Source organism: Platalea leucorodia, assembly GCF_965183815.1.
Source record: "Platalea leucorodia genome assembly, chromosome: 10".
Lineage (NCBI taxonomy): Eukaryota > Metazoa > Chordata > Aves > Pelecaniformes > Threskiornithidae > Platalea > Platalea leucorodia.
The window spans coordinates 12,053,211-12,077,953 of record NC_138832.1 but is presented as its reverse complement, the minus strand read 5'-3'; positions in this window follow the sequence as shown (position 1 = coordinate 12,077,953).

Sequence of the window (24,743 nt, the reverse complement as noted above, 5' to 3'; positions counted from 1 at the left end):
CTGACAATCCACCTGTCTCTCTGTTAAGTAGAAGAGGGGAGGCTGAGTGTCTGAGCCCAGCTGCTGGCGGGCTACAGCTTGCCCACACGTGTACATTCAGCCTCACTAGTGGCCGTCCTGGGGATAAAGGCCCTCCCGGTGACACTGAGAGCTGCTAAACGAACAGAGGACCATGCTCTGTCCATGTGCCCAGGGGGCTGCGGTCAAACGGGGCGTGGGCGTCTCCACGGTGACCGCCAGGCCTTTGTGACCAGGGGCGGCATCGTGCCCAGAGGCCATTGTGACGGGGGGGTCCGCACGGCAGCCGTGGAGGCTCTTATGGGGCCAGGGCCCTAGGGTGCCCACTCCCAGGAGAGCGGCCCCGCCAGGAGGCAGCAGCTGCGCTGGGTGCCCGTGGCAGGCGTCCAACAGACGAGCCCGGAGATGCCCGAGAAGCACGAGGCGAACGCTCGCTCCCAGCCCGACAAGGGGCTGCGGCGCCTGCAGGAGGACCGCCAAGTGAGGGATGGGGCTGGCGGGAGAGGCGGGGGGCGGCGGGACACGGGGACAGCCGGGAGCGAGACAGCCAGCCCTGAGCGTCGCCGGCCCAGGCACAGCCATGCCGCGCCGCAGGGGTTTCTCTGGGGCAGGGCAGGCTCCGGGACGGCCGCGGCCCACGCGGCCCCGCAGCAATGCCCCAGAGGCAGAGAGCAGCGCAGAGCCGAGTTCAGCCTGGCTGCAGTAGCCAGGAGCTGCCTTGAAGCCGAGGCCGGGCTTGCCGGTGCTGCGGGGGCCGCTGTGCCGACACAGCCGCCTCCATCCCGCCCCTCCTCCTTCTCCCCACAGGTGCGCTGCAGGCAGCCGCAGGCAGCGCCGCAGCGCAGCCGCACCACAGCCTCGGCCCTCCATGGGGACCGGCTGCCACCGCTCCCCTGCCCAGCGAGCTCACAGAGCACTTGCAGCCGTCGCACACAGGTAGGGACCTTGAGGGAGACAGGCTCGACCGCCTCCCCGGCGCTGGGAGGTGCCGATGCAAAAGCGGGAGGTGCCGGAGGGGACAGGTGCGACCAGCCCCCCCAGCAAGCTGAGACCCCGCCCCCGTGCCAGGCCCGGCAGGCTGCCCGGGCATGCTGGGGGTGCTCCCGAGACCCGGTGAGGGGGGGCCACGCAGGGACCAGCCCTCTCCCCAGCTGGCCCTGGCAGCAGGGCAGCAGCCGCCCTTCTCGCATCTTCTCTTGCAGACGGACAGGCTGGAGGGCTGGGAGGCACTGCCCCGCAGCAGGGTCACACGGGGAGAAAGAGTGACCACGCCAGCCTTGCCGCCTCTCCCAAGGCTTGAAGCGATGCAGGCAGCCGCACCCCGCTACGCACTTGCAGCTCCAGCGGCAGGATCTGCAAATGTCACCAAGCTGCCCGCTCTGCCAGCAGCAGCAACCCCCGCATCTGCTCTGAGAGGCAGAGCACACGGCGTGGGCCCTGCGGCCAGCGGCCAGCGAGAGCTTGTCCCACCTGCTCGGGGCATCCTGGGTCACCAGGGCGTGGCAGCGAGAGCTGAGAGATGGGGGCCTGCCCCGCACGGCTGCACAACCCGCGATGCGGCTCTGGAGTCCACAGTCCAGCCATTGGTGTCAGAGGTCCTGAGTCGCGTGGTAGCCGCAAGCTGGGGAGCCGGCCAGCAGGCGGCGGCACAGGGCCACCTTGCGCACACCGCTGGTCTGGCGACACCTCCCAGAACAGCCCAGGTGCAGGCCGCCAGGGGTGGCAAGGCCGCAGCGGCTCAGCCAAGACCTCGTGCCCATGCTCCGGGGGGCACCAGGGCTGCTGGCGAGGCCCGCGCGCCAGTTTCCCCGGGGAGCTGCACCGGCAAAGGGCACTGGGCACAGCCGGTGGCAAGGCAGGGCCATCGTCTGCCCCCCGTGCGACTTGTCCACGGCAAGCCGCTGCGCGCACAGCCTGTGGATGCCCTGAAGCATCTTGTGGTCGTGCAAATCAAGATGGAGCATCTGGAGGAGCTGGAGGAAGAGGACGACAACAAAACCTCTGAAGACCTGCCAGGACAGAGGCAGCTGGAGGAAGAGGTCTCCATCCATACCCTCTGGAGCAGCCCCAGTCTGCTGAGACTCAGCCAGGAGCCACACGCAGGCCCCCAGAAGGTGCCCGGCTCACCCGGCAGCGTGGCCAGAGATGCCGCAGGAGAGGCAGATGACCACCCTCAGCGCGCGTCTCCTGCCCCGTCAGCAGACTGAGACGTAGAGCCAGCAGCTTGTTGCCTGGCCAGAGCTCCTGGGGAGCAGGGGCACGGCGAGCCTCCCCGCGCATCAGCACCTGACGATGTACAGCCGTTGGCTCCTCCCTTGCCTGCGGCCATGCTCCAGGCAGCAGATGATAGTGCCGATGCCGTGGGCACTGCTCAGGCCATCCTGGGCAACCGGGACTTGGCAGCGGGGGCTGAGGGCCAGGGGCCTGCCCCTGTTGGCCCCGTAACCAGTGACACTGCTCTGCAGGACCTGGAGGAAGCGTGGGAAGAGGTCCCTGACAGAGACGCAGCAGCAGAGGCAGCAAGCGCCATAAAGAGCGCATCTCTTGCCCCATCAGACGACGCAGACACACAGGCAGCAGCTTCTCCCCAGGCCGCATGTCTCGGGCGCGACGGCCACAGAGCACCTCTCCCCGCCCAGCCCCTCGCCTACAGCTCTCCTTCCCCCGCAGGCTTCGTCGCGCGCCCGCACGCCCCGGCTCGCTGGCGATGTCCCTCCGTCCTCAGGACAGCTTGTCGGGCTCTGCGCAGGGCTTTCCGCTGAGCTGCCTCACGGGACCGTGAGAGCAGCGGCGCCCGGCTGCCAGCACCTTGCCAATGGGCTTGCCTGGCCATGCCCTGCACCTGACCAGCGCAGCCTGGCCTGTCTCCCTATTAAAGTCCTTCCTGGCTCTGTCCTAGGTGAGGGCTCTCTGTCCTGTGTGCACGCGTGTGCGCGGGGGGGTGAGTGCAGCAGCTGGGGTCAGACCACGGCGCCGAGGGTCCCCGTGTCCCTGGGGCAGCGACTGGAGCGAGTGCGGGTGTGGGAGTGAGTGTGATGGCCAGTGAAGATCAAGCCGCAGAGGCGGTGAGCAGGTGACGTGGCCTGGGAGCAAGGGGGTGAGTGGGTGTCCGACGGCCAGCCCTGCGTGTGAGAGACCCTGGCTGTCTCTGGTGGTGAGAGCATGGAGGGTCAGCTACGGGACCGGGGGCAGTCCCGGCCGGCTCGGGGGCCGTGGGACGGTCTGTACCAGCAAGCAGACAAGGGCTGTGGCCTTGGCGGCTCCTACCTGCAGGGGCCAGCAAGTGGGGAGACTGATTTATTTCAGGTTTGCGCAAGCCTGGGCGCTCGGTGGTTTCCCACAACTCAAGCACACGAGATTTCTGCCAACAGCCGTTTTTTTTATACAGTACAAACATAACAGACGTAATCCGTTACATAGCCTTTTTGCTGCCTGATTGGTATAGGTTAATATGCATTCCTAACTTGGTAAGAAGATAAATACATCTTTACAGAGCATGCTCAGAGAGTAGGGGTCCCCTTAATCAGAGGAGGGTCTCACAGTAGCCGGGGGAGGGGGGGTGATTTTTAGTCTTATAGTCAGGACAGTGCATAGAAAGGACAGGTATGTTGTCCACTGTTTCCCTGGTGTCCTTGGTTAGTTCACATCAAAGAATCCAAAATCAACTACTACTGGCATTTCAAAGGACATCCTGTTTATATTTAAACTTTTAATAGACGAGCAACATCTATCGAGCTACGCTCTGACAATCCACCTGTCTCTCTGTTAAGTAGAAGAGGGGAGGCTGAGTGTCTGAGCCCAGCTGCTGGCGGGCTACAGCTTGCCCACACGTGTACATTCAGCCTCACTAGTGGCCGTCCTGGGGATAAAGGCCCTCCCGGTGACACTGAGAGCTGCTAAACGAACAGAGGACCATGCTCTGTCCATGTGCCCAGGGGGCTGCGGTCAAACGGGGCGTGGGCGTCTCCACGGTGACCGCCAGGCCTTTGTGACCAGGGGCGGCATCGTGCCCAGAGGCCATTGTGACGGGGGGGTCCGCACGGCCGCCGTGGAGGCTCTTATGGGGCCAGGGCCCTAGGGTGCCCACTCCCAGGAGAGCGGCCCCGCCAGGAGGCAGCAGCTCCGCTGGGTGCCCGTGGCAGGCGTCCAACAGATGACCCCGGAGATGCCCGAGAAGCACGAGGCGAACGCCCGCTCCCGGCCCGACAAGGGGCTGCGGCGCCTGCAGGAGGACCGCCAAGTGAGGGATGGGGCTGGCGGGAGAGGCGGGGGGCGGCGGGACACGGGGACAGCCGGGAGCGAGACAGCCAGCCCTGAGTGTCGCCAGCCCAGGCACAGCCATGCCGCGCCACAGGGGTTTCTCTGGGGCAGGGCAGGCTCCGGGACGGCCGCAGCCCACGCGGCCCCGCAGCAATGCCCCAGAGGCAGAGAGCAGCGCAGAGCCGAGTTCAGCCTGGCTGGAGTAGCCAGGAGCTGCCTTGAAGCCGAGGCCGGGCTTGCCGGTGCTGCGGGGGCTGCTGTGCCGACACAGCCGCCTCCATCCCGCCCCTCCTCCTTCTCCCCACAGGTGCGCTGCAGGCAGCCGCAGGCAGCGCCGCAGCGCAGCCGCACCACAGCCTCGGCCCTCCATGGGGACCGGCTGCCACCGCTCCCCTGCCCAGCGAGCTCACAGAGCACTTGCAGCCGTCGCACACAGGTAGGGACCTTGAGGGAGACAGGCTCGACCGCCTCCCTGGCGCTGGGAGGTGCCGATGCAAAAGCGGGAGGTGCCAGAGGGGACAGGTGCGACCAGCCCCCCCAGCAAGCTGAGACCCCGCTCCCGTGCCAGGCCCGGCAGGCTGCCCGGGCATGCTGGGGGTGCTCCCGAGACCCGGTGAGGGGGAGCCACGCAGGGACCAGCCCTCTCCCCAGCTGGCCCTGGCAGCAGGGCAGCAGCTGCCCTTCTCGCATCTTCTCTTGCAGACGGGCAGGCTGGAGGGCTGGGAGGCACTGCCCCGCAGCAGGGTCACACGGGGAGAAAGAGTGACCACGCCAGCCTTGCCGCCTCTCCCAAGGCTTGAAGCGATGCAGGCAGCCGCACCCCGCTACGCACTTGCAGCTCCAGCGGCAGGATCTGCAAATGTCACCAAGCTGCCCGCTCTGCCAGCAGCAGCAACCCCCGCATCTGCTCTGAGAGGCAGAGCACACGGCGTGGGCCCTGCGGCCAGCGGCCAGCGAGAGCTTGTCCCACCTGCTCGGGGCATCCTGGGTCACCAGGGCGTGGCAGCGAGAGCTGAGAGATGGGGGCCTGCCCCGCACGGCTGCACAACCCGCGATGCGGCTCTGGAGTCCACAGTCCAGCCATTGGTGTCAGAGGTCCTGAGTCGCGTGGTAGCCGCAAGCTGGGGAGCCGGCCAGCAGCCGGCGGCACAGGGCCGCCTTGCGCACACCGCTGGTCTGGCGACACCTCCCAGAACAGCCCAGGTGCAGGCCGCCATGGGTGGCAAGGCCGCAGCGGCTCAGCCAAGACCTCGTGCCCATGCTCCGGGGGGCACCAGGGCTGCTGGCGAGGCCCGCGCGCCAGTTTCCCCGGGGAGCTGCACCGGCAAAGGGCACTGGGCACAGCCGGTGGCAAGGCAGGGCCATCGTCTGCCACCCGTGCGACTTGTCCACGGCAAGCCGCTGCGCGCACAGCCTGTGGATGCCCTGAAGCATCTTGTGGTCGTGCAAATCAAGATGGAGCATCTGGAGGAGCTGGAGGAAGAGGACGACAACAAAACCTCTGAAGACCTGCCAGGACAGAGGCAGCTGGAGGAAGAGGTCTCCATCCATACCCTCTGGAGCAGCCCCAGTCTGCTGAGACTCAGCCAGGAGCCACACGCAGGCCCCCAGAAGGTGCCCGGCTCACCCGGCAGCGTGGCCAGAGATGCCGCAGGAGAGGCAGATGACCACCCTCAGCGCGCGTCTCCTGCCCCGTCAGCAGACTCAGACGTAGAGCCAGCAGCTTGTTGCCTGGCCAGAGCTCCTGGGGAGCAGGGGCACGGCGAGCCTCCCCGCGCATCAGCAGCTGACGATGTACAGCCGTTGGCTCCTCCCTTGCCTGCGGCCATGCTCCAGGCAGCAGACGATAGTGCCGATGCCGTGGGCACTGCTCAGGCCATCCTGGGCAACCGGGACTTGGCAGCGGGGGCTGAGGGCCAGGGGCCTGCCCCTGTTGGCCCCGTAACCAGTGACACTGCTCTGCAGGACCTGGAGGAAGCGTGGGAAGAGGTCCCTGACAGAGACGCAGCAGCAGAGGCAGCAAGCGCCATAAAGAGCGCATCTCTTGCCCCATCAGACGACGCAGACACACAGGCAGCAGCTTCTCCCCAGGCCGCATGTCTCGGGCGCGACGGCCACAGAGCACCTCTCCCCGCCCAGCCCCTCGCCTACAGCTCTCCTTCCCCCGCAGGCTTCGTCGCGCGCCCGCACGCCCCGGCTCGCTGGCGATGTCCCTCCGTCCTCAGGACAGCTTGTCGGGCTCTGCGCAGGGCTTTCCGCTGAGCTGCCTCACGGGACCGTGAGAGCAGCGGCGCCCGGCTGCCAGCACCTTGCCAATGGGCTTGCCTGGCCATGCCCTGCACCTGACCAGCGCAGCCTGGCCTGTCTCCCTATTAAAGTCCTTCCTGGCTCTGTCCTAGGTGAGGGCTCTCTGTCCTGTGTGCACGCGTGTGCGCGGGGGGGTGAGTGCAGCAGCTGGGGTCAGACCACGGCGCCGAGGGTCCCCGTGTCCCTGGGGCAGCGACTGGAGCGAGTGCGGGTGTGGGAGTGAGTGTGATGGCCAGCGAAGATCAAGCCGCAGAGGCGGTGAGCAGGTGACGTGGCCTGGGAGCAAGGGGGTGAGTGGGTGTCCGACGGCCAGCCCTGCGTGTGAGAGACCCTGGCTGTCTCTGGTGGTGAGAGCACGGAGGGTCAGCTACGGGACCGGGGGCAGTCCCGGCCGGCTCGGGGGCCGTGGGACGGTCTGTACCAGCAAGCAGACAAGGGCTGTGGCCTTGGCGGCTCCTACCTGCAGGGGCCAGCAAGTGGGGAGACTGATTTATTTCAGGTTTGCGCAAGCCTGGGCGCTCGGTGGTTTCCCACAACTCAAGCACACGAGATTTCTGCCAACAGCCCTTTTTTTTGTACAGTACAAACATAACAGACGTAATCCGTTACATAGCCTTTTTGCTGCCTGATTGCTATAGGTTAATATGCATTCCTAACTTGGTAAGAAGATAAATACATCTTTACAGAGCATGCTCAGAGAGTAGGGGTCCCCTTAATCAGAGGAGGGTCTCACAGTAGCCGGGGGAGGGGGGGTGATTTTTAGTCTTATAGTCAGGACAGTGCATAGAAAGGAGAGGTATGTTGTCCACTGTTTCCCTGGTGTCCTTGGTTAGTTCACATCAAAGAATCCAAAATCAACTGCTACTGGCATTTCAAAGGACATCCTGTTTATATTTAAACTTTTAATAGACGAGCAACATCTATCGAGCTACGCTCTGACAATCCACCTGTCTCTCTGTTAAGTAGAAGAGGGGAGGCTGAGTGTCTGAGCCCAGCTGCTGGCGGGCTACAGCTTGCCCACACGTGTACATTCAGCCTCACTAGTGGCCGTCCTGGGGATAAAGGCCCTCCCGGTGACACTGAGAGCTGCTAAACGAACAGAGGACCATGCTCTGTCCATGTGCCCAGGGGGCTGCGGTCAAACGGGGCGTGGGCGTCTCCACGGTGACCGCCAGGCCTTTGTGACCAGGGGCGGCATCGTGCCCAGAGGCCATTGTGACGGGGGGGTCCGCACGGCCGCCGTGGAGGCTCTTATGGGGCCAGGGCCCTAGGGTGCCCACTCCCAGGAGAGCGGCCCCGCCAGGAGGCAGCAGCTCCGCTGGGTGCCCGTGGCAGGCGTCCAACAGATGACCCCGGAGATGCCCGAGAAGCACGAGGCGAACGCCCGCTCCCGGCCCGACAAGGGGCTGCGGCGCCTGCAGGAGGACCGCCAAGTGAGGGATGGGGCTGGCGGGAGAGGCGGGGGGCGGCGGGACACGGGGACAGCCGGGAGCGAGACAGCCAGCCCTGAGCGTTGCCAGCCCAGGCACAGCCATGCCGCGCCACAGGGGTTTCTCTGGGGCAGGGCAGGCTCCGGGACGGCCGCAGCCCACGCGGCCCCGCAGCAATGCCCCAGAGGCAGAGAGCAGCGCAGAGCCGAGTTCAGCCTGGCTGGAGTAGCCAGGAGCTGCCTTGAAGCCGAGGCCGGGCTTGCCGGTGCTGCGGGGGCTGCTGTGCCGACACAGCCGCCTCCATCCCGCCCCTCCTCCTTCTCCCCACAGGTGCGCTGCAGGCAGCCGCAGGCAGCGCCGCAGCGCAGCCGCACCACAGCCTCGGCCCTCCATGGGGACCGGCTGCCACCGCTCCCCTGCCCAGCGAGCTCACAGAGCACTTGCAGCCGTCGCACACAGGTAGGGACCTTGAGGGAGACAGGCTCGACCGCCTCCCTGGCGCTGGGAGGTGCCGATGCAAAAGCGGGAGGTGCCGGAGGGGACAGGTGCGACCAGCCCCCCCAGCAAGCTGAGACCCCGCTCCCGTGCCAGGCCCGGCAGGCTGCCCGGGCATGCTGGGGGTGCTCCCGAGACCCGGTGAGGGGGAGCCACGCAGGGACCAGCCCTCTCCCCAGCTGGCCCTGGCAGCAGGGCAGCAGCTGCCCTTCTCGCATCTTCTCTTGCAGACGGGCAGGCTGGAGGGCTGGGAGGCACTGCCCCGCAGCAGGGTCACACGGGGAGAAAGAGTGACCACGCCAGCCTTGCCGCCTCTCCCAAGGCTTGAAGCGATGCAGGCAGCCGCACCCCGCTACGCACTTGCAGCTCCAGCGGCAGGATCTGCAAATGTCACCAAGCTGCCCGCTCTGCCAGCAGCAGCAACCCCCGCATCTGCTCTGAGAGGCAGAGCACACGGCGTGGGCCCTGCGGCCAGCGGCCAGCGAGAGCTTGTCCCACCTGCTCGGGGCATCCTGGGTCACCAGGGCGTGGCAGCGAGAGCTGAGAGATGGGGGCCTGCCCCGCACGGCTGCACAACCCGCGATGCGGCTCTGGAGTCCACAGTCCAGCCATTGGTGTCAGAGGTCCTGAGTCGCGTGGTAGCCGCAAGCTGGGGAGCCGGCCAGCAGCCGGCGGCACAGGGCCGCCTTGCGCACACCGCTGGTCTGGCGACACCTCCCAGAACAGCCCAGGTGCAGGCCGCCATGGGTGGCAAGGCCGCAGCGGCTCAGCCAAGACCTCGTGCCCATGCTCCGGGGGGCACCAGGGCTGCTGGCGAGGCCCGCGCGCCAGTTTCCCCGGGGAGCTGCACCGGCAAAGGGCACTGGGCACAGCCGGTGGCAAGGCAGGGCCATCGTCTGCCCCCCGTGCGACTTGTCCACGGCAAGCCGCTGCGCGCACAGCCTGTGGATGCCCTGAAGCATCTTGTGGTCGTGCAAATCAAGATGGAGCATCTGGAGGAGCTGGAGGAAGAGGACGACAACAAAACCTCTGAAGACCTGCCAGGACAGAGGCAGCTGGAGGAAGATGTCTCCATCCATACCCTCTGGAGCAGCCCCAGTCTGCTGAGACTCAGCCAGGAGCCACACGCAGGCCCCCAGAAGGTGCCCGGCTCACCCGGCAGCGTGGCCAGAGATGCCGCAGGAGAGGCAGATGACCACCCTCAGCGCGCGTCTCCTGCCCCGTCAGCAGACTGAGACGTAGAGCCAGCAGCTTGTTGCCTGGCCAGAGCTCCTGGGGAGCAGGGGCACGGCGAGCCTCCCCGCGCATCAGCAGCTGACGATGTACAGCCGTTGGCTCCTCCCTTGCCTGCGGCCATGCTCCAGGCAGCAGACGATAGTGCCGATGCCGTGGGCACTGCTCAGGCCATCCTGGGCAACCGGGACTTGGCAGCGGGGGCTGAGGGCCAGGGGCCTGCCCCTGTTGGCCCCGTAACCAGTGACACTGCTCTGCAGGACCTGGAGGAAGCGTGGGAAGAGGTCCCTGACAGAGACGCAGCAGCAGAGGCAGCAAGCGCCATAAAGAGCGCATCTCTTGCCCCATCAGACGACGCAGACACACAGGCAGCAGCTTCTCCCCAGGCCGCATGTCTCGGGCGCGACGGCCACAGAGCACCTCTCCCCGCCCAGCCCCTCGCCTACAGCTCTCCTTCCCCCGCAGGCTTCGTCGCGCGCCCGCACGCCCCGGCTCGCTGGCGATGTCCCTCCGTCCTCAGGACAGCTTGTCGGGCTCTGCGCAGGGCTTTCCGCTGAGCTGCCTCACGGGACCGTGAGAGCAGCGGCGCCCGGCTGCCAGCACCTTGCCAATGGGCTTGCCTGGCCATGCCCTGCACCTGACCAGCGCAGCCTGGCCTGTCTCCCTATTAAAGTCCTTCCTGGCTCTGTCCTAGGTGAGGGCTCTCTGTCCTGTGTGCACGCGTGTGCGCGGGGGGGTGAGTGCAGCAGCTGGGGTCAGACCACGGCGCCGAGGGTCCCCGTGTCCCTGGGGCAGCGACTGGAGCGAGTGCGGGTGTGGGAGTGAGTGTGATGGCCAGCGAAGATCAAGCCGCAGAGGCGGTGAGCAGGTGACGTGGCCTGGGAGCAAGGGGGTGAGTGGGTGTCCGACGGCCAGCCCTGCGTGTGAGAGACCCTGGCTGTCTCTGGTGGTGAGAGCACGGAGGGTCAGCTACGGGACCGGGGGCAGTCCCGGCCGGCTCGGGGGCCGTGGGACGGTCTGTACCAGCAAGCAGACAAGGGCTGTGGCCTTGGCGGCTCCTACCTGCAGGGGCCAGCAAGTGGGGAGACTGATTTATTTCAGGTTTGCGCAAGCCTGGGCGCTCGGTGGTTTCCCACAACTCAAGCACACGAGATTTCTGCCAACAGCCCTTTTTTTTGTACAGTACAAACATAACAGACGTAATCCGTTACATAGCCTTTTTGCTGCCTGATTGCTATAGGTTAATATGCATTCCTAACTTGGTAAGAAGATAAATACATCTTTACAGAGCATGCTCAGAGAGTAGGGGTCCCCTTAATCAGAGGAGGGTCTCACAGTAGCCGGGGGAGGGGGGGTGATTTTTAGTCTTATAGTCAGGACAGTGCATAGAAAGGACAGGTATGTTGTCCACTGTTTCCCTGGTGTCCTTGGTTAGTTCACATCAAAGAATCCAAAATCAACTGCTACTGGCATTTCAAAGGACATCCTCTTTATATTTAAACTTTTAATAGACGAGCAACATCTATCGAGCTACGCTCTGACAATCCACCTGTCTCTCTGTTAAGTAGAAGAGGGGAGGCTGAGTGTCTGAGCCCAGCTGCTGGCGGGCTACAGCTTGCCCACACGTGTACATTCAGCCTCACTAGTGGCCGTCCTGGGGATAAAGGCCCTCCCGGTGACACTGAGAGCTGCTAAACGAACAGAGGACCATGCTCTGTCCATGTGCCCAGGGGGCTGCGGTCAAACGGGGCGTGGGCGTCTCCACGGTGACCGCCAGGCCTTTGTGACCAGGGGCGGCATCGTGCCCAGAGGCCATTGTGACGGGGGGGTCCGCACGGCCGCCGTGGAGGCTCTTATGGGGCCAGGGCCCTAGGGTGCCCACTCCCAGGAGAGCGGCCCCGCCAGGAGGCAGCAGCTCCGCTGGGTGCCCGTGGCAGGCGTCCAACAGATGACCCCGGAGATGCCCGAGAAGCACGAGGCGAACGCCCGCTCCCGGCCCGACAAGGGGCTGCGGCGCCTGCAGGAGGACCGCCAAGTGAGGGATGGGGCTGGCGGGAGAGGCGGGGGGCGGCGGGACACGGGGACAGCCGGGAGCGAGACAGCCAGCCCTGAGCGTCGCCAGCCCAGGCACAGCCATGCCGCGCCGCAGGGGTTTCTCTGGGGCAGGGCAGGCTCCGGGACGGCCGCAGCCCACGCGGCCCCGCAGCAATGCCCCAGAGGCAGAGAGCAGCGCAGAGCCGAGTTCAGCCTGGCTGGAGTAGCCAGGAGCTGCCTTGAAGCCGAGGCCGGGCTTGCCGGTGCTGCGGGGGCCGCTGTGCCGACACAGCCGCCTCCATCCCGCCCCTCCTCCTTCTCCCCACAGGTGCGCTGCAGGCAGCCGCAGGCAGCGCCGCAGCGCAGCCGCACCACAGCCTCGGCCCTCCATGGGGACCGGCTGCCACCGCTCCCCTGCCCAGCGAGCTCACAGAGCACTTGCAGCCGTCGCACACAGGTAGGGACCTTGAGGGAGACAGGCTCGACCGCCTCCCTGGCGCTGGGAGGTGCCGATGCAAAAGCGGGAGGTGCCGGAGGGGACAGGTGCGACCAGCCCCCCCAGCAAGCTGAGACCCCGCTCCCGTGCCAGGCCCGGCAGGCTGCCCGGGCATGCTGGGGGTGCTCCCGAGACCCGGTGAGGGGGAGCCACGCAGGGACCAGCCCTCTCCCCAGCTGGCCCTGGCAGCAGGGCAGCAGCTGCCCTTCTCGCATCTTCTCTTGCAGACGGGCAGGCTGGAGGGCTGGGAGGCACTGCCCCGCAGCAGGGTCACACGGGGAGAAAGAGTGACCACGCCAGCCTTGCCGCCTCTCCCAAGGCTTGAAGCGATGCAGGCAGCCGCACCCCGCTACGCACTTGCAGCTCCAGCGGCAGGATCTGCAAATGTCACCAAGCTGCCCGCTCTGCCAGCAGCAGCAACCCCCGCATCTGCTCTGAGAGGCAGAGCACACGGCGTGGGCCCTGCGGCCAGCGGCCAGCGAGAGCTTGTCCCACCTGCTCGGGGCATCCTGGGTCACCAGGGCGTGGCAGCGAGAGCTGAGAGATGGGGGCCTGCCCCGCACGGCTGCACAACCCGCGATGCGGCTCTGGAGTCCACAGTCCAGCCATTGGTGTCAGAGGTCCTGAGTCGCGTGGTAGCCGCAAGCTGGGGAGCCGGCCAGCAGCCGGCGGCACAGGGCCGCCTTGCGCACACCGCTGGTCTGGCGACACCTCCCAGAACAGCCCAGGTGCAGGCCGCCATGGGTGGCAAGGCCGCAGCGGCTCAGCCAAGACCTCGTGCCCATGCTCCGGGGGGCACCAGGGCTGCTGGCGAGGCCCGCGCGCCAGTTTCCCCGGGGAGCTGCACCGGCAAAGGGCACTGGGCACAGCCGGTGGCAAGGCAGGGCCATCGTCTGCCCCCCGTGCGACTTGTCCACGGCAAGCCGCTGCGCGCACAGCCTGTGGATGCCCTGAAGCATCTTGTGGTCGTGCAAATCAAGATGGAGCATCTGGAGGAGCTGGAGGAAGAGGACGACAACAAAACCTCTGAAGACCTGCCAGGACAGAGGCAGCTGGAGGAAGATGTCTCCATCCATACCCTCTGGAGCAGCCCCAGTCTGCTGAGACTCAGCCAGGAGCCACACGCAGGCCCCCAGAAGGTGCCCGGCTCACCCGGCAGCGTGGCCAGAGATGCCGCAGGAGAGGCAGATGACCACCCTCAGCGCGCGTCTCCTGCCCCGTCAGCAGACTGAGACGTAGAGCCAGCAGCTTGTTGCCTGGCCAGAGCTCCTGGGGAGCAGGGGCACGGCGAGCCTCCCCGCGCATCAGCAGCTGACGATGTACAGCCGTTGGCTCCTCCCTTGCCTGCGGCCATGCTCCAGGCAGCAGACGATAGTGCCGATGCCGTGGGCACTGCTCAGGCCATCCTGGGCAACCGGGACTTGGCAGCGGGGGCTGAGGGCCAGGGGCCTGCCCCTGTTGGCCCCGTAACCAGTGACACTGCTCTGCAGGACCTGGAGGAAGCGTGGGAAGAGGTCCCTGACAGAGACGCAGCAGCAGAGGCAGCAAGCGCCATAAAGAGCGCATCTCTTGCCCCATCAGACGACGCAGACACACAGGCAGCAGCTTCTCCCCAGGCCGCATGTCTCGGGCGCGACGGCCACAGAGCACCTCTCCCCGCCCAGCCCCTCGCCTACAGCTCTCCTTCCCCCGCAGGCTTCGTCGCGCGCCCGCACGCCCCGGCTCGCTGGCGATGTCCCTCCGTCCTCAGGACAGCTTGTCGGGCTCTGCGCAGGGCTTTCCGCTGAGCTGCCTCACGGGACCGTGAGAGCAGCGGCGCCCGGCTGCCAGCACCTTGCCAATGGGCTTGCCTGGCCATGCCCTGCACCTGACCAGCGCAGCCTGGCCTGTCTCCCTATTAAAGTCCTTCCTGGCTCTGTCCTAGGTGAGGGCTCTCTGTCCTGTGTGCACGCGTGTGCGCGGGGGGGTGAGTGCAGCAGCTGGGGTCAGACCACGGCGCCGAGGGTCCCCGTGTCCCTGGGGCAGCGACTGGAGCGAGTGCGGGTGTGGGAGTGAGTGTGATGGCCAGCGAAGATCAAGCCGCAGAGGCGGTGAGCAGGTGACGTGGCCTGGGAGCAAGGGGGTGAGTGGGTGTCCGACGGCCAGCCCTGCGTGTGAGAGACCCTGGCTGTCTCTGGTGGTGAGAGCACGGAGGGTCAGCTACGGGACCGGGGGCAGTCCCGGCCGGCTCGGGGGCCGTGGGACGGTCTGTACCAGCAAGCAGACAAGGGCTGTGGCCTTGGCGGCTCCTACCTGCAGGGGCCAGCAAGTGGGGAGACTGATTTATTTCAGGTTTGCGCAAGCCTGGGCGCTCGGTGGTTTCCCACAACTCAAGCACACGAGATTTCTGCCAACAGCCCTTTTTTTTGTACAGTACAAACATAACAGACGTAATCCGTTACATAGCCTTTTTGCTGCCTGATTGCTATAGGTTAATATGCATTCCTAACTTGGTAAGAAGATAAATACATCTTTACAGAGCATGCTCAGAGAGTAGGGGTCCCCTTAATCAGAGGAGGGTCTCACAGTAGCCGGGGGAGGGGGGGTGATTTTTAGTCTTATAGTCAGGACAGTGCATAGAAAGGACAGGTATGTTGTCCACTGTTTCCCTGGTGTCCTTGGTTAGTTCACATCAAAGAATCCAAAATCAACTGCTACTGGCATTTCAAAGGACATCCTCTTTATATTTAAACTTTTAATAGACGAGCAACATCTATCGAGCTACGCTCTGACAATCCACCTGTCTCTCTGTTAAGTAGAAGAGGGGAGGCTGAGTGTCTGAGCCCAGCTGCTGGCGGGCTACAGCTTGCCCACACGTGTACATTCAGCCTCACTAGTGGCCGTCCTGGGGATAAAGGCCCTCCCGGTGACACTGAGAGCTGCTAAACGAACAGAGGACCATGCTCTGTCCATGTGCCCAGGGGGCTGCGGTCAAACGGGGCGTGGGCGTCTCCACGGTGACCGCCAGGCCTTTGTGACCAGGGGCGGCATCGTGCCCAGAGGCCATTGTGACGGGGGGGTCCGCACGGCCGCCGTGGAGGCTCTTATGGGGCCAGGGCCCTAGGGTGCCCACTCCCAGGAGAGCGGCCCCGCCAGGAGGCAGCAGCTCCGCTGGGTGCCCGTGGCAGGCGTCCAACAGATGACCCCGGAGATGCCCGAGAAGCACGAGGCGAACGCCCGCTCCCGGCCCGACAAGGGGCTGCGGCGCCTGCAGGAGGACCGCCAAGTGAGGGATGGGGCTGGCGGGAGAGGCGGGGGGCGGCGGGACACGGGGACAGCCGGGAGCGAGACAGCCAGCCCTGAGCGTCGCCAGCCCAGGCACAGCCATGCCGCGCCGCAGGGGTTTCTCTGGGGCAGGGCAGGCTCCGGGACGGCCGCAGCCCACGCGGCCCCGCAGCAATGCCCCAGAGGCAGAGAGCAGCGCAGAGCCGAGTTCAGCCTGGCTGGAGTAGCCAGGAGCTGCCTTGAAGCCGAGGCCGGGCTTGCCGGTGCTGCGGGGGCCGCTGTGCCGACACAGCCGCCTCCATCCCGCCCCTCCTCCTTCTCCCCACAGGTGCGCTGCAGGCAGCCGCAGGCAGCGCCGCAGCGCAGCCGCACCACAGCCTCGGCCCTCCATGGGGACCGGCTGCCACCGCTCCCCTGCCCAGCGAGCTCACAGAGCACTTGCAGCCGTCGCACACAGGTAGGGACCTTGAGGGAGACAGGCTCGACCGCCTCCCTGGCGCTGGGAGGTGCCGATGCAAAAGCGGGAGGTGCCGGAGGGGACAGGTGCGACCAGCCCCCCCAGCAAGCTGAGACCCCGCTCCCGTGCCAGGCCCGGCAGGCTGCCCGGGCATGCTGGGGGTGCTCCCGAGACCCGGTGAGGGGGAGCCACGCAGGGACCAGCCCTCTCCCCAGCTGGCCCTGGCAGCAGGGCAGCAGCTGCCCTTCTCGCATCTTCTCTTGCAGACGGGCAGGCTGGAGGGCTGGGAGGCACTGCCCCGCAGCAGGGTCACACGGGGAGAAAGAGTGACCACGCCAGCCTTGCCGCCTCTCCCAAGGCTTGAAGCGATGCAGGCAGCCGCACCCCGCTACGCACTTGCAGCTCCAGCGGCAGGATCTGCAAATGTCACCAAGCTGCCCGCTCTGCCAGCAGCAGCAACCCCCGCATCTGCTCTGAGAGGCAGAGCACACGGCGTGGGCCCTGCGGCCAGCGGCCAGCGAGAGCTTGTCCCACCTGCTCGGGGCATCCTGGGTCACCAGGGCGTGGCAGCGAGAGCTGAGAGATGGGGGCCTGCCCCGCACGGCTGCACAACCCGCGATGCGGCTCTGGAGTCCACAGTCCAGCCATTGGTGTCAGAGGTCCTGAGTCGCGTGGTAGCCGCAAGCTGGGGAGCCGGCCAGCAGCCGGCGGCACAGGGCCGCCTTGCGCACACCGCTGGTCTGGCGACACCTCCCAGAACAGCCCAGGTGCAGGCCGCCATGGGTGGCAAGGCCGCAGCGGCTCAGCCAAGACCTCGTGCCCATGCTCCGGGGGGCACCAGGGCTGCTGGCGAGGCCCGCGCGCCAGTTTCCCCGGGGAGCTGCACCGGCAAAGGGCACTGGGCACAGCCGGTGGCAAGGCAGGGCCATCGTCTGCCCCCCGTGCGACTTGTCCACGGCAAGCCGCTGCGCGCACAGCCTGTGGATGCCCTGAAGCATCTTGTGGTCGTGCAAATCAAGATGGAGCATCTGGAGGAGCTGGAGGAAGAGGACGACAACAAAACCTCTGAAGACCTGCCAGGACAGAGGCAGCTGGAGGAAGATGTCTCCATCCATACCCTCTGGAGCAGCCCCAGTCTGCTGAGACTCAGCCAGGAGCCACACGCAGGCCCCCAGAAGGTGCCCGGCTCACCCGGCAGCGTGGCCAGAGATGCCGCAGGAGAGGCAGATGACCACCCTCAGCGCGCGTCTCCTGCCCCGTCAGCAGACTGAGACGTAGAGCCAGCAGCTTGTTGCCTGGCCAGAGCTCCTGGGGAGCAGGGGCACGGCGAGCCTCCCCGCGCATCAGCAGCTGACGATGTACAGCCGTTGGCTCCTCCCTTGCCTGCGGCCATGCTCCAGGCAGCAGACGATAGTGCCGATGCCGTGGGCACTGCTCAGGCCATCCTGGGCAACCGGGACTTGGCAGCGGGGGCTGAGGGCCAGGGGCCTGCCCCTGTTGGCCCCGTAACCAGTGACACTGCTCTGCAGGACCTGGAGGAAGCGTGGGAAGAGGTCCCTGACAGAGACGCAGCAGCAGAGGCAGCAAGCGCCATAAAGAGCGCATCTCTTGCCCCATCAGACGACGCAGACACACAGGCAGCAGCTTCTCCCCAGGCCGCATGTCTCGGGCGCGACGGCCACAGAGCACCTCTCCCCGCCCAGCCCCTCGCCTACAGCTCTCCTTCCCCCGCAGGCTTCGTCGCGCGCCCGCACGCCCCGGCTCGCTGGCGATGTCCCTCCGTCCTCAGGACAGCTTGTCGGGCTCTGCGCAGGGCTTTCCGCTGAGCTGCCTCACGGGACCGTGAGAGCAGCGGCGCCCGGCTGCCAGCACCTTGCCAATGGGCTTGCCTGGCCATGCCCTGCACCTGACCAGCGCAGCCTGGCCTGTCTCCCTATTAAAGTCCTTCCTGGCTCTGTCCTAGGTGAGGGCTCTCTGTCCTGTGTGCACGCGTGTGCGCGGGGGGGTGAGTGCAGCAGCTGGGGTCAGACCACGGCGCCGAGGGTCCCCGTGTCCCTGGGGCAGCGACTGGAGCGAGTGCGGGTGTGGGAGTGAGTGTGATGGCCAGCGAAGATCAAGCCGCAGAGGCGGTGAGCAGGTGACGTGGCCTGGGAGCAAGGGGGTGAGTGGGTGTCCGACGGCCAGCCCTGCGTGTGAGAGACCCTGGCTGTCTCTGGTGGTGAGAGCATGGAGGGTCAGCTACGGGACCGGGGGCAGTCCCGGCCGGCTCGGGGGCCGTGGGACGGTCTGTACCAGCAAGCAGACAAGGGCTGTGGCCTTGGCGGCTCCTACCTGCAGGGGCCAGCAAGTGGGGAGACTGATTTATTTCAGGTTTGCGCAAGCCTGGGCGCTCGGTGGTTTCCCACAACTCAAGCACACGAGATTTCTGCCAACAGCCCTTTTTTTTGTACAGTACAAACATAACAGACGTAATCCGTTACATAGCCTTTTTGCTGCCTGATTGCTATAGGTTAATATGCATTCCTAACTTGGTAAGAAGATAAATACATCTTTACAGAGCATGCTCAGAGAGTAGGGGTCCCCTTAATCAGAGGAGGGTCTCACAGTAGCCGGGGGAGGGGGGGTGATTTTTAGTCTTATAGTCAGGACAGTGCATAGAAAGGACAGGTATGTTGTCCACTGTTTCCCTGGTGTCCTTGGTTAGTTCACATCAAAGAATCCAAAATCAACTGCTACTGGCATTTCAAAGGACATCCTCTTTATATTTAAACTTTTAATAGACGAGCAACATCTATCGAGCTACGCTCTGACAATCCACCTGTCTCTCTGTTAAGTAGAAGAGGGGAGGCTGAGTGTCTGAGCCCAGCTGCTGGCGGGCTACAGCTTGCCCACACGTGTACATTCAGCCTCACTAGTGGCCGTCCTGGGGATAAAGGCCCTCCCGGTGACACTGAGAGCTGCTAAACGAACAGAGGACCATGCTCTGTCCATGTGCCCAGGGGGCTGCGGTCAAACGGGGCGTGGGCGTCTCCACGGTGACCGCCAGGCCTTTGTGACCAGGGGCGGCATCGTGCCCAGAGGCCATTGTGACGGGGGGGTCCGCACGGCCGCCGTGGAGGCTCTTATGGGGCCAGGGCCCTAGGGTGCCCACTCCCAGGAGAGCGGCCCCGCCAGGAGGCAGCAGCTCCGCTGGGTGCCCGTGGCAGGCGTCCAACAGATGACCCCGGAGATGCCCGAGAAGCACGAGGCGAACGCCCGCTCCCGGCCCGACAAGGGGCTGCGGCGCCTGCAGGAGGACCGCCAAGTGAGGGATGGGGCTGGCGGGAGAGGCGGGGGGCGGCGGGACACGGGGACAGCCGGGAGCGAGACAGCCAGCCCTGAGCGTCGCCAGCCCAGGCACAGCCATGCCGCGCCGCAGGGGTTTCTCTGGGGCAGGGCAGGCTCCGGGACGGCCGCAGCCCACGCGGCCCCGCAGCAATGCCCCAGAGGCAGAGAGCAGCGCAGAGCCGAGTTCAGCCTGGCTGGAGTAGCCAGGAGCTGCCTTGAAGCCGAGGCCGGGCTTGCCGGTGCTGCGGGGGCCGCTGTGCCGACACAGCCGCCTCCATCCCGCCCCTCCTCCTTCTCCCCACAGGTGCGCTGCAGGCAGCCGCAGGCAGCGCCGCAGCGCAGCCGCACCACAGCCTCGGCCCTCCATGGGGACCGGCTGCCACCGCTCCCCTGCCCAGCGAGCTCACAGAGCACTTGCAGCCGTCGCACACAGGTAGGGACCTTGAGGGAGACAGGCTCGACCGCCTCCCTGGCGCTGGGAGGTGCCGATGCAAAAGCGGGAGGTGCCGGAGGGGACAGGTGCGACCAGCCCCCCCAGCAAGCTGAGACCCCGCTCCCGTGCCAGGCCCGGCAGGCTGCCCGGGCATGCTGGGGGTGCTCCCGAGACCCGGTGAGGGGGAGCCACGCAGGGACCAGCCCTCTCCCCAGCTGGCCCTGGCAGCAGGGCAGCAGCTGCCCTTCTCGCATCTTCTCTTGCAGACGGGCAGGCTGGAGGGCTGGGAGGCACTGCCCCGCAGCAGGGTCACACGGGGAGAAAGAGTGACCACGCCAGCCTTGCCGCCTCTCCCAAGGCTTGAAGCGATGCAGGCAGCCGCACCCCGCTACGCACTTGCAGCTCCAGCGGCAGGATCTGCAAATGTCACCAAGCTGCCCGCTCTGCCAGCAGCAGCAACCCCCGCATCTGCTCTGAGAGGCAGAGCACACGGCGTGGGCCCTGCGGCCAGCGGCCAGCGAGAGCTTGTCCCACCTGCTCGGGGCATCCTGGGTCACCAGGGCGTGGCAGCGAGAGCTGAGAGATGGGGGCCTGCCCCGCACGGCTGCACAACCCGCGATGCGGCTCTGGAGTCCACAGTCCAGCCATTGGTGTCAGAGGTCCTGAGTCGCGTGGTAGCCGCAAGCTGGGGAGCCGGCCAGCAGCCGGCGGCACAGGGCCGCCTTGCGCACACCGCTGGTCTGGCGACACCTCCCAGAACAGCCCAGGTGCAGGCCGCCATGGGTGGCAAGGCCGCAGCGGCTCAGCCAAGACCTCGTGCCCATGCTCCGGGGGGCACCAGGGCTGCTGGCGAGGCCCGCGCGCCAGTTTCCCCGGGGAGCTGCACCGGCAAAGGGCACTGGGCACAGCCGGTGGCAAGGCAGGGCCATCGTCTGCCCCCCGTGCGACTTGTCCACGGCAAGCCGCTGCGCGCACAGCCTGTGGATGCCCTGAAGCATCTTGTGGTCGTGCAAATCAAGATGGAGCATCTGGAGGAGCTGGAGGAAGAGGACGACAACAAAACCTCTGAAGACCTGCCAGGACAGAGGCAGCTGGAGGAAGATGTCTCCATCCATACCCTCTGGAGCAGCCCCAGTCTGCTGAGACTCAGCCAGGAGCCACACGCAGGCCCCCAGAAGGTGCCCGGCTCACCCGGCAGCGTGGCCAGAGATGCCGCAGGAGAGGCAGATGACCACCCTCAGCGCGCGTCTCCTGCCCCGTCAGCAGACTGAGACGTAGAGCCAGCAGCTTGTTGCCTGGCCAGAGCTCCTGGGGAGCAGGGGCACGGCGAGCCTCCCCGCGCATCAGCAGCTGACGATGTACAGCCGTTGGCTCCTCCCTTGCCTGCGGCCATGCTCCAGGCAGCAGACGATAGTGCCGATGCCGTGGGCACTGCTCAGGCCATCCTGGGCAACCGGGACTTGGCAGCGGGGGCTGAGGGCCAGGGGCCTGCCCCTGTTGGCCCCGTAACCAGTGACACTGCTCTGCAGGACCTGGAGGAAGCGTGGGAAGAGGTCCCTGACAGAGACGCAGCAGCAGAGGCAGCAAGCGCCATAAAGAGCGCATCTCTTGCCCCATCAGACGACGCAGACACACAGGCAGCAGCTTCTCCCCAGGCCGCATGTCTCGGGCGCGACGGCCACAGAGCACCTCTCCCCGCCCAGCCCCTCGCCTACAGCTCTCCTTCCCCCGCAGGCTTCGTCGCGCGCCCGCACGCCCCGGCTCGCTGGCGATGTCCCTCCGTCCTCAGGACAGCTTGTCGGGCTCTGCGCAGGGCTTTCCGCTGAGCTGCCTCACGGGACCGTGAGAGCAGCGGCGCCCGGCTGCCAGCACCTTGCCAATGGGCTTGCCTGGCCATGCCCTGCACCTGACCAGCGCAGCCTGGCCTGTCTCCCTATTAAAGTCCTTCCTGGCTCTGTCCTAGGTGAGGGCTCTCTGTCCTGTGTGCACGCGTGTGCGCGGGGGGGTGAGTGCAGCAGCTGGGGTCAGACCACGGCGCCGAGGGTCCCCGTGTCCCTGGGGCAGCGACTGGAGCGAGTGCGGGTGTGGGAGTGAGTGTGATGGCCAGCGAAGATCAAGCCGCAGAGGCGGTGAGCAGGTGACGTGGCCTGGGAGCAAGGGGGTGAGTGGGTGTCCGACGGCCAGCCCTGCGTGTGAGAGACCCTGGCTGTCTCTGGTGGTGAGAGCACGGAGGGTCAGCTACGGGACCGGGGGCAGTCCCGGCCGGCTCGGGGGCCGTGGGACGGTCTGTACCAGCAAGCAGACAAGGGCTGTGGCCTTGGCGGCTCCTACCTGCAGGGGCCAGCAAGTGGGGAGACTGATTTATTTCAGGTTTGCGCAAGCCTGGGCGCTCGGTGGTTTCCCACAACTCAAGCACACGAGATTTCTGCCAACAGCCCTTTTTTTTGTACAGTACAAACATAACAGACGTAATCCGTTACATAGCCTTTTTGCTGCCTGATTGCTATAGGTTAATATGCATTCCTAACTTGGTAAGAAGATAAATACATCTTTACAGAGCATGCTCAGAGAGTAGGGGTCCCCTTAATCAGAGGAGGGTCTCACAGTAGCCGGGGGAGGGGGGGTGATTTTTAGTCTTATAGTCAGGACAGTGCATAGAAAGGACAGGTATGTTGTCCACTGTTTCCCTGGTGTCCTTGGTTAGTTCACATCAAAGAATCCAAAATCAACTGCTACTGGCATTTCAAAGGACATCCTGTTTATATTTAAACTTTTAATAGACGAGCAACATCTATCGAGCTACGCTCTGACAATCCACCTGTCTCTCTGTTAAGTAGAAGAGGGGAGGCTGAGTGTCTGAGCCCAGCTGCTGGCGGGCTACAGCTTGCCCACACGTGTACATTCAGCCTCACTAGTGGCCGTCCTGGGGATAAAGGCCCTCCCGGTGACACTGAGAGCTGCTAAACGAACAGAGGACCATGCTCTGTCCATGTGCCCAGGGGGCTGCGGTCAAACGGGGCGTGGGCGTCTCCACGGTGACCGCCAGGCCTTTGTGACCAGGGGCGGCATCGTGCCCAGAGGCCATTGTGACGGGGGGGTCCGCACGGCCGCCGTGGAGGCTCTTATGGGGCCAGGGCCCTAGGGTGCCCACTCCCAGGAGAGCGGCCCCGCCAGGAGGCAGCAGCTCCGCTGGGTGCCCGTGGCAGGCGTCCAACAGATGACCCCGGAGATGCCCGAGAAGCACGAGGCGAACGCCCGCTCCCGGCCCGACAAGGGGCTGCGGCGCCTGCAGGAGGACCGCCAAGTGAGGGATGGGGCTGGCGGGAGAGGCGGGGGGCGGCGGGACACGGGGACAGCCGGGAGCGAGACAGCCAGCCCTGAGCGTCGCCAGCCCAGGCACAGCCATGCCGCGCCACAGGGGTTTCTCTGGGGCAGGGCAGGCTCCGGGACGGCCGCAGCCCACGCGGCCCCGCAGCAATGCCCCAGAGGCAGAGAGCAGCGCAGAGCCGAGTTCAGCCTGGCTGGAGTAGCCAGGAGCTGCCTTGAAGCCGAGGCCGGGCTTGCCGGTGCTGCGGGGGCTGCTGTGCCGACACAGCCGCCTCCATCCCGCCCCTCCTCCTTCTCCCCACAGGTGCGCTGCAGGCAGCCGCAGGCAGCGCCGCAGCGCAGCCGCACCACAGCCTCGGCCCTCCATGGGGACCGGCTGCCACCGCTCCCCTGCCCAGCGAGCTCACAGAGCACTTGCAGCCGTCGCACACAGGTAGGGACCTTGAGGGAGACAGGCTCGACCGCCTCCCTGGCGCTGGGAGGTGCCGATGCAAAAGCGGGAGGTGCCGGAGGGGACAGGTGCGACCAGCCCCCCCAGCAAGCTGAGACCCCGCTCCCGTGCCAGGCCCGGCAGGCTGCCCGGGCATGCTGGGGGTGCTCCCGAGACCCGGTGAGGGGGAGCCACGCAGGGACCAGCCCTCTCCCCAGCTGGCCCTGGCAGCAGGGCAGCAGCTGCCCTTCTCGCATCTTCTCTTGCAGACGGGCAGGCTGGAGGGCTGGGAGGCACTGCCCCGCAGCAGGGTCACACGGGGAGAAAGAGTGACCACGCCAGCCTTGCCGCCTCTCCCAAGGCTTGAAGCGATGCAGGCAGCCGCACCCCGCTACGCACTTGCAGCTCCAGCGGCAGGATCTGCAAATGTCACCAAGCTGCCCGCTCTGCCAGCAGCAGCAACCCCCGCATCTGCTCTGAGAGGCAGAGCACACGGCGTGGGCCCTGCGGCCAGCGGCCAGCGAGAGCTTGTCCCACCTGCTCGGGGCATCCTGGGTCACCAGGGCGTGGCAGCGAGAGCTGAGAGATGGGGGCCTGCCCCGCACGGCTGCACAACCCGCGATGCGGCTCTGGAGTCCACAGTCCAGCCATTGGTGTCAGAGGTCCTGAGTCGCGTGGTAGCCGCAAGCTGGGGAGCCGGCCAGCAGCCGGCGGCACAGGGCCGCCTTGCGCACACCGCTGGTCTGGCGACACCTCCCAGAACAGCCCAGGTGCAGGCCGCCATGGGTGGCAAGGCCGCAGCGGCTCAGCCAAGACCTCGTGCCCATGCTCCGGGGGGCACCAGGGCTGCTGGCGAGGCCCGCGCGCCAGTTTCCCCGGGGAGCTGCACCGGCAAAGGGCACTGGGCACAGCCGGTGGCAAGGCAGGGCCATCGTCTGCCCCCCGTGCGACTTGTCCACGGCAAGCCGCTGCGCGCACAGCCTGTGGATGCCCTGAAGCATCTTGTGGTCGTGCAAATCAAGATGGAGCATCTGGAGGAGCTGGAGGAAGAGGACGACAACAAAACCTCTGAAGACCTGCCAGGACAGAGGCAGCTGGAGGAAGATGTCTCCATCCATACCCTCTGGAGCAGCCCCAGTCTGCTGAGACTCAGCCAGGAGCCACACGCAGGCCCCCAGAAGGTGCCCGGCTCACCCGGCAGCGTGGCCAGAGGTGCCGCAGGAGAGGCAGAT